Raw genomic sequence first — 8,420 nt, 5'->3', positions numbered from 1 at the left:
TCTGTGGATGTTTTTGGTAGATTTCCATTTATTGGTCCTTCATCCTTGGGGGAACCTCCCTTTCATGTTTATATAAGTATCTCTCCCCTGGTGGGTTGCTCCCCGTGCCTATGTCCTTAGGTTTTCAAGGTCCGTCTGTTGTATTTTTGCACTGAGTCTTGCACAGCCCTACCAACCTTTTCAGGAAGGACATCTTGGATTGGGGCTGTGGCCATCACCGCCCCACTAACCTTTCCATGGAGGTTTACCATTTTAGAATGGATTTCTTGTTCAACCTCAGCACAGGCTGAGATTTCCAAATCATTCCCCAGTAGACAATCTACAGGCATGTTTGGGGACACTGCCACTCTCTTGGGGCCAGTGACTCCTCCCCAGCTGAGATTTACTACTACTATGGGATGACTTTTCTGAACTCCATCAATGTTTGTCACCTGGTATGTGGCACCAGGTAAAAGTTGCCTTGAGGGGACTAGATTCTCAGTCACCATAGTGATACTAGCCCCTGTGTCTCTGTAGGCCCCAACTTTCTGACCATTGATGAGGGGTTCTTGTCTATACTTGCTCAAAGTGTTTGGGCAATCAGTGAAATTGGCAAACCCCATGCCAGTCTCATATACAAGATCAGTCGGGGACCTGGTTAGGCCAGAGTCCACCGGTGTTCCAAAAGTAAACCCACCGAAATTCTTGGGGGTGCTCCCACCACCTGGGGGAAAACTGCTGCCAGTAACAGGAGGTGTTGGAGCTTTACTTGGAGGTATATTTTCTTTGTTACTATTCTTTGGACAACAGCTGCCTGTTTTCCAGTAGCCAGTCTGTTTACAGGCATGGCAGTGAGGTTTCTTCTGAGTAGAGGAGTTGTTTTGGGACCCACCCCCATTCTTGGAGTTTTGGGGCCCTGTGGGAGACTTGTCTTTATATGTATCCCCACCCTTCTCTGTAGTCTTGGAAGTATCCTTCTTTTGGTCATTACCCTGATTCTTAGGCCTAATCCTGGTTCTGACCCATTTATCTGCCCTCTTACCGAATTCTTGGGGAGAGGCCAAATCTGAGTCCACCAGGTGCTGGTGCAAAAGCTGGTTCTGACAGTTACTTAGGATCTGCTCCCTCATGATCAAATTATACAATCTGTATAGTCATGTACTTTGCTGCCATTTAGCCAACCTTCCAGAGCCTTAGTAGCACAATCTACAAAATCAGTCCAGTCCTGAGTCTGAGCTTTTTGGGTATCTCTGAACAACAACCTGTATTGCTCAGTGGTTAATCCAAACCCATCAATAAGAGCACTCTTCAGGACAGTGTAATTGTTAGCATCCTCATGTCTAACAGTGAGGAGCTTATCTCTCCCTTTCTCAGAAAAGGAGTACCATAAGATTGCAGCCCACTGTTCTCGAGGAACCTGCTGTACCATGCAGGCTCTCTCCAGAGCGGTCATCCATTTGTGGATGGCATCCCCTTCCTTGTAAGGGGCCACTATCTTTGTCAGGTTTCTATTATCATAGGGCCTGTCTTTCTCTCTAGGAATATTGCTGCCACCAGTGGGTATCTCCCCACACAGTTGTTGTTCTCTTGCCAAAGCAAGTTTAGCTTGGGCCAAGGCTACATCTTCCCTCTATATCTGGAGTTGGACAGCCCTCATTCTGGCCTTATGCTCTTTTCTCTGGGGGGAAGTCATTCCCCTTTGAGATTCCCTTGAGGCACTAGAAATGTGGGAATCCCTTGAAGGAGATCTCACTCTTCTATTGCCTGGAAGTATTCTGTTATGTACTCTGGGGAGGTGATGGCCCTCTCCATTTCCATGTAGGTCCAAGTTGGCTGGGCTAAGCCTCCCAACGAGTACCTGGTTACCCCTCTGATCCTGATCTGACTCTTCCTCTTCTGATTCAGGGTCTACCACCTCATCTTCTGGGGTGCTGTTCTCAGTTTTCGGGGGGGGGGTTCACTCCATCTCCTGACCAGAAGGGAGCTGTACTAGCTTTCTCAAGATCATCCTTCTCCAGGATGCCTATCAGGATGGGAACGGTGGGGTTGTGACCCCTTTTCAGCTTCCTTGCAATGCACAAGGCACTCAAGTCCTTGAAGCTGAGTTTGTCATAGCTGGATGGTGCCTTGGTAAGATCAACCACCACAGGTAGAGAGCTGGAAGCTTCACCTGTGCCAGACATGACTGCTAGTGAGGTGTAAGTGGTGCACTTACCTACACTAAGTGTTTTCCTACTGTACCTTGCTAGTGAGTTGTAGGCAGGGTGTGATAAGCCCTTTGATCTACAACTACTAAGTTCAGTAGAACTTAAATATGTAAGCTTTGTTTATATGTACCTATGGTACTTAATGTGATCTTTCAATTTGATACAAAGATTGCAATGGTAAAACAACAGCAAGCTCAAATCCGCACCGCTGCACACCAATGTGAGAAGTTGGCCTGATATATGATGTCTCCAGTTCTGGGGGCACCTTGTATCAGTCCAAACAATCCCTTATGGTGATGGTTGTAAGTCAACCTTATAGACAAGCTATCCTAGGGGTAGCATGGACTAAGCAGCCTTAAAGGCTTAACTCAAGAGGGCATGTGAAGCCAGCGGTTTTACTATATGCAATCCTGTAATATCAAATGAAAGGACACCACACAAGTTATATATTATAACAATATATGTATTTATTCTCAGAATAATCCCCTGTACTCTTTATGAGTATAGAAGCAGAAGCGTTTAAACAAAAGCACAGTATAACATATGAAAGTTGCACAATTATGGATGAGGCCGGGTGGCCACTCAAACCATATATCAAAAAAGTGGTATAAGTATCACTAATCAAACAGTGGTAAGGCCTGAGGCCTTGGGAATCGCTGGGGCTACTCGGGACTAGCAGTGATGAAGTCAGGAGAAGCCCACGGGTCTCGGGTGCAGTGCTAAAAGCACAAGCATGCACCAATGCAAAGTCAATGGTGCGTAAAAGTTATCGAGTTACCGTTTTAAGAGTCTTCCGACTGGACTAGAAGGACAAAACTTTAGACTTAGACACTAGAGGTGTATACCACTACAGGAGCACCGGCGTTCAAGAGTTACCTCACACACAGGAAGCGGGTGCACAGGTGCAAAAGCGTGTCGGGTCTCGTCGTGTAGATCTATGGGGCCTGGAGATGAAGATGCTGCAGGCGGCCAGAAGAGAAGTGTCCGGTGCGATCCAAGGGTGGATCGAATATGTAGAGTACCTGAAAGCAGAGATGACAGAGGCTGGGTCATTCAGCAGTGACCGGGGTGGAACCAGGAAGGAACCAGGCAATGTCGGGCGCAATCAGGTGGTTGTTGAGAAGCTTGTCCCCGCTGCCACGTGGACTCTGAGGCATTGTGGACGTCCAGGAGTGGATCACGAGCTGTCCCACGAAGGCTCTCGCTGTCGGTGGTGTCGGCTTCCGGATTGGAGCTAACAAGCCTTGGCAAAGGCAACCCCCGCAGGATTCAAAGATCGCTTCTTACTCGGACCACCAAAGTCAGAGTGGGTGCTCCTTTTCAGGGGAGTGAGGGCCAGTCTTGAGCAACCAGACTAGCAGAGTAAATTCAAAGGTTCGTCGGTACTGGGGCCACTAGCCAACGGGCAAGCGACCGGACCAACGTGTTGAGCAGGAAAATGCAGAAGGGCCCCACCAGCACTCGGTGAGTGTAGAGGGGTGAGCTTCGGTGCAAAAGCTGCTCAGGGATGGGGCTTCTCAGACCCCAATGCACAGCGTCGAGGGAGCCTCGGGAGCTGCACCGTCAGTACTTTGTATTTTTTCCAAGATGGCCAACCCCACGCTTCAGGTCGCCTCCATGGGTCTCAGTTTTGCAGGGACTGTGGATCGGGCTGTTGGAGGCGGGAAAGCTGGGTCTTGTCGATCTCTGTTGCTCGAGTTCTGGCAGGAACTGCAACAAAGCAAACAATGACGCGCTGGATAGTGCCTGTTTGCACAGGATGGTCACTCCTTGACCACAAGGGAGATTCTTCAGTCTTCTACGTCGAGTAGGATGTCGAAGGGTCCAGAGTTTCGTTTCATAAGTTTCAGTCAGGATAATCTGAGTGCATGGGCACTGCTCCCACCTTTATTCCAAATTGGGGGGCTGGATTACCTGCTAGGTCCCTCCTATGGGTGGGACCCAGGAAGGGGGTGGTTACACCCCTTTCCCTTTGTCCAGGGTCGCGCTGGGACTGGGGCTGGAGTGCCCCAGAACCGGTTTGACTGGAATTTGCCCGGGGACACCTTGTGCGCCCCAGGCAGTGTCTAGTTTCTTTCAGCCCTCCCTGCTCCAATACTCTATCTCCTGTCTGGGGTGGTGTGACACCTCCCTGTGACAGGATATCTATTGTACAGGCCTCCCCTGCTGGAGTTTTGGTCAGCAGCAGGAGGTCAGACTCGTGTCTGTGGCAGCAGCATCCATTTTGTGATGCTGGGGCTCTGGTTAGGATTAACCGCGTTTTCGTAAAGTAACATGTCTTCTCCCTCTAGAAGGGTGGAATGCTACCCCCGTCGCCAGGACTGGCGAGGGGGTAGTATTCCAAAGTGTATGACACCAAACACGACATGTGTTGATAAAGCCAAACTAAAGTTTAAAAGTAACCGCGTGGATTATAATGCACTTAAGAGTATATGGTATGGCTTTATCCCGGAACAGCTAAGGGAGTTGGTCCCAACAGCTGCAGAAAGGCTCAGCTCATGCTAGAGCACCATCTCACATAAAACCAAGCACTCTGCCTCCAGGATTGATAAGGCCTGCCATAGGAGTGACTTATAGGTATATATGTGTCAAGATAGGTTTAGATATAGGTATACTATATCTAAGCAAGGGGTGATTACTCCACCTTGCCCCAGCTGAGTGATCAGCCAGTTGTGTCAATTTGGATAGCCAGCCAGGGGTGGCAAAAGATATGCTGCAGCCCCTGGTAGGCCTTGGATGCACCTATGCCCTGGGTACCTATAGTACACTGTACAGGGGCTGATAAGGTGACCCAAGCCAATTTAGATATGCACCTAGGGTGCATGGAGTCCATTTTACAGAGAGAGCAGATAGCCTGGGACCCTGATTAGCAGGATCCCAGGCCAACTAAGTCGAAAACCAGCTAAACACTAGGCAAAAAAATCTGGGGTAACCATAGTCAGGTATCCACCTTCGTACAGTCAGGAATACCTGAGAAATCTGTGCTTATTCACCAATTTCTGAACCTTCTTCCTCATCCCTCTTCCACAAGGCAGTGGTTCCATGTGGTGTGTTATGTTATAGCTTATGTTGTAAATAGAGGTGGGTGGAACTTGCGGAGTTACATGAAAACTCCAGGGGATTCAGCTGAGGTCCGTGAATGTGCCGAATTAAGCACGTCACCAGTGGCCTTAGCTCGGGGGGTGGGGGGGGGGGCCCGCAGCAGGTGGCACTTTTTTGGGGGTGGCGGCCGCACGGTACTGGTTGTCGAGTACCTGATATCCAGAATCTTCAAGCTTCAACGGAAACAATGCTTAATCCCCTATTCCCAAACTATGATATCAAAATCATATAGATTCCGACAACACAGAGATGGGAAAGGGGAATGGGACGAAAAGAGAAAAACACCACGTCTTCTTCTGCTGGACAGACTGCAAATTTCTTGTTGCTTCTCACTGCAATGAAACAAAATCCATCTAGCAATTTCCACCAACTTCTTAACCTTCTATTAACCCTCTTTTGTAATAGTGTGTACCTGTCTCAGCTTAGTGGCTAACTGATCTCTTTTATGCTTATTGGGTTGACAGCTTTCTTGTTGGTCTTTCTGAAAACTGTAATGACAAGAGTAACTGTTAAATCCTGTACCCACTACTCCTTACACTGTAATTCTCTTGACTAGATTCTCCCATTACCTGCATAAACCAATAGCATCTCTTTTACTATGTCTGTTGCAATAGATGAAGAAGATATTTGGCGCTGTCTTGAGATGATCTTGCTGAGAAAGACTTCTTTGTGTTGGTAAGTATCGTTATATAGATATATATATATATATATATATATATATAATTACACATACGTGTCGTCTCTTGCGCCTAACTTCTCTCAATTGCTTGCCTCCAAATGCAGGAAAATGTCTTTCACTACTCGGTAGTCTCTATTATACTTGTCTTGTTAAGTCTCTTGTGTTGGTTCAATACTCAAATAATAAGCGAGCCAGTTGACTCATTCACAATATTAACAGCATATCGTTGCAGAATACAGAACTAAACTCAAGTTATATGGTACCTTCTACAGGAATTACCACAAGGGTTCACGGAAGACTTCGATACCTTACTGTAAATATTTGTAGTCTCTGTAAGAGTCTGGAAACTCTCTACTGGAAATACTGCTGAAATCCTTGTCTAAATATTGTCGTAAAGACTTACCGCAGCAGCGGTACCAGTTCTGTCTCAAATCCTTGCTCCAAATATACTCACAAACTGCCAAAGTTCTCAAGAGGAACGCCGCGAAGGAGAAGGCGACCGTTCCCTAACGAAAGTCAGGTGAAGTGCGCATTCGAATTCGAAATGCTTGAAAGACTGGACCGGCAACCTGAAATGTTGCGCACTGCCGCCATCTTAGAGTCTTTTAGTAGTGGATTCCTAGGAGTTTTTAGCCAGTATGAAGACCTTAGTTTAGGTGGATACTTTCTGGATCGAGAATATTGTTTCTGTGCACGTCTAATCAATCCAGCCCTGACAGTACCCCCCACCAAAACTCCTCCTTCCACTTTCTTGGGTTTATGGAAGGGATCGCAGGATCGCAGGTTATTCTTGGGTTCCCAAGTTCTCTCTTCTGGACCGAAACCTTTCCAGTCCACCAGATAGAACAATTTACCTTTCTTTCCACTAAAAATGGTCCTATAAACCTGGGCAGGAATTTTCGATTTCCCTTTAAGCGTTAATTGCGAGTAGAAACCCAAACTTTCTCTCCAAACTCAAAAACGGGACTAGCACGTCTCTTCTTATCAGCTTGCTTCTTGTAGGAAGCCTTAGCCTTAATTACATTATCAGTTGCCCTTTGAGAAACCTTTTGGAGATTCTGTACTACTTCTTCTACTGCTGGGACCTCACTCTCCTGTTTACCCACAATAGTGTTTGGATGTCTACTAGAGTTTAGATAAAAAGGGGAATAGCCTGTAGAGGAGTGCTCTGCGTTATTATAAGCAAACTCTGCGGCCCAGATTATATCTGGCCACTCTCCTTCCTGATCCATAAGGAACAAATGCAGATACTGCTCCAGTTCCTGATTAACTCTTTCTGTTTGACCATCCATCTCAGGATGGAAACTGGAGGACAAACGAGAGTCAATATTTAGTCTCTTTAAAAATGATCTCCAAAATCGGGAAACAAACTGTGGGCCTCGATCTGAAATGACCACCTTAGGAATACCATGTGTCTTAACTATGTGTTGCGTAAAGAGTGTGGCTAACTGAGGAGCAGTAGGAATTGACTTCAAAGGTACAAAATGACTAATTTTAGTGAAATGATCCACCACCACCCAAATTACTGAGAAACCCTGACTGGAAGGCAATTCCACTATAAAATCCATGGAGACTGTATGCCAAGGATAAGGAGCTGGGGGCAATGGAAGTAAGAGACCTTGTGGAGCCATTCTAACAGATTTTCCTTTAAAACATTGCTCACAAGAGGCTACATATTGTCCCACCTGAGCTTCCATGGCTGGCCACCAAAATTCTCGTTACACCAATTCCAACGTCTTCCTTACTCCTTTGTGTCCGGCCAACTGGTCATCATGGAAATGTTGAATGATTTGAGTTTGAAGTTCTTCGTTTGGAACAAAAAGTTTTCCATGACAACACGGACGACCATTCTTTTCCTCTTGATCTTCTCCTGACTTCAACCAGTCTTCCAAATTGAAAGAGACAAACTCCTGATTCAATCGCTCTTCCAAAACTGGAAACAGAATGGCACCAATAATCTTTTCCTTTGGAATGATTAGCTCTTTATCCAAAACTTGAGCTTCATCTCCCACTTCTAGTCGTGAAAGGGCATCTGCCTTACCATTGATGGACCCCGGTTTGTAAGTTAATACAAAATTATAATCTGCAAAAAATAGTGACCAGCGTAATTGCCTGGGGGTCAGGGTTCGAGCAGATTTCAAAAACTGGAGATTTTGATGATCTGTGTACACTGTAACCTCATGCCGAGCACCCCACAAATAGTGCCTCCACTCCTGAAAAGCATCCTTGACTGCCAATAATTCCTTATCGGCAATGGAATAATTCAACCTCAGCAGGAGTCAACTTACGAGAACGATAAGCTACAGGATGGAGCTGACCAGTAACTCGATTCCTCTGAGATAAAATCCCTCCAATGGCCAGATTAGAAGCATCAGCCTCAACTAAGAAGGGCTCTTCTGGATTGGGATGCATAAGCACCGATGCCGAGGTAAAGACTTTCTTCAATTCACAAA

The sequence above is a fragment of the Lissotriton vulgaris genome, chromosome 9, assembly GCF_964263255.1.
Source record: "Lissotriton vulgaris chromosome 9, aLisVul1.2, whole genome shotgun sequence".
Lineage (NCBI taxonomy): Eukaryota > Metazoa > Chordata > Amphibia > Caudata > Salamandridae > Lissotriton > Lissotriton vulgaris.
The sequence above is the reverse complement of the archived record's forward strand: the minus strand, read 5'-3'. Positions refer to the sequence as shown.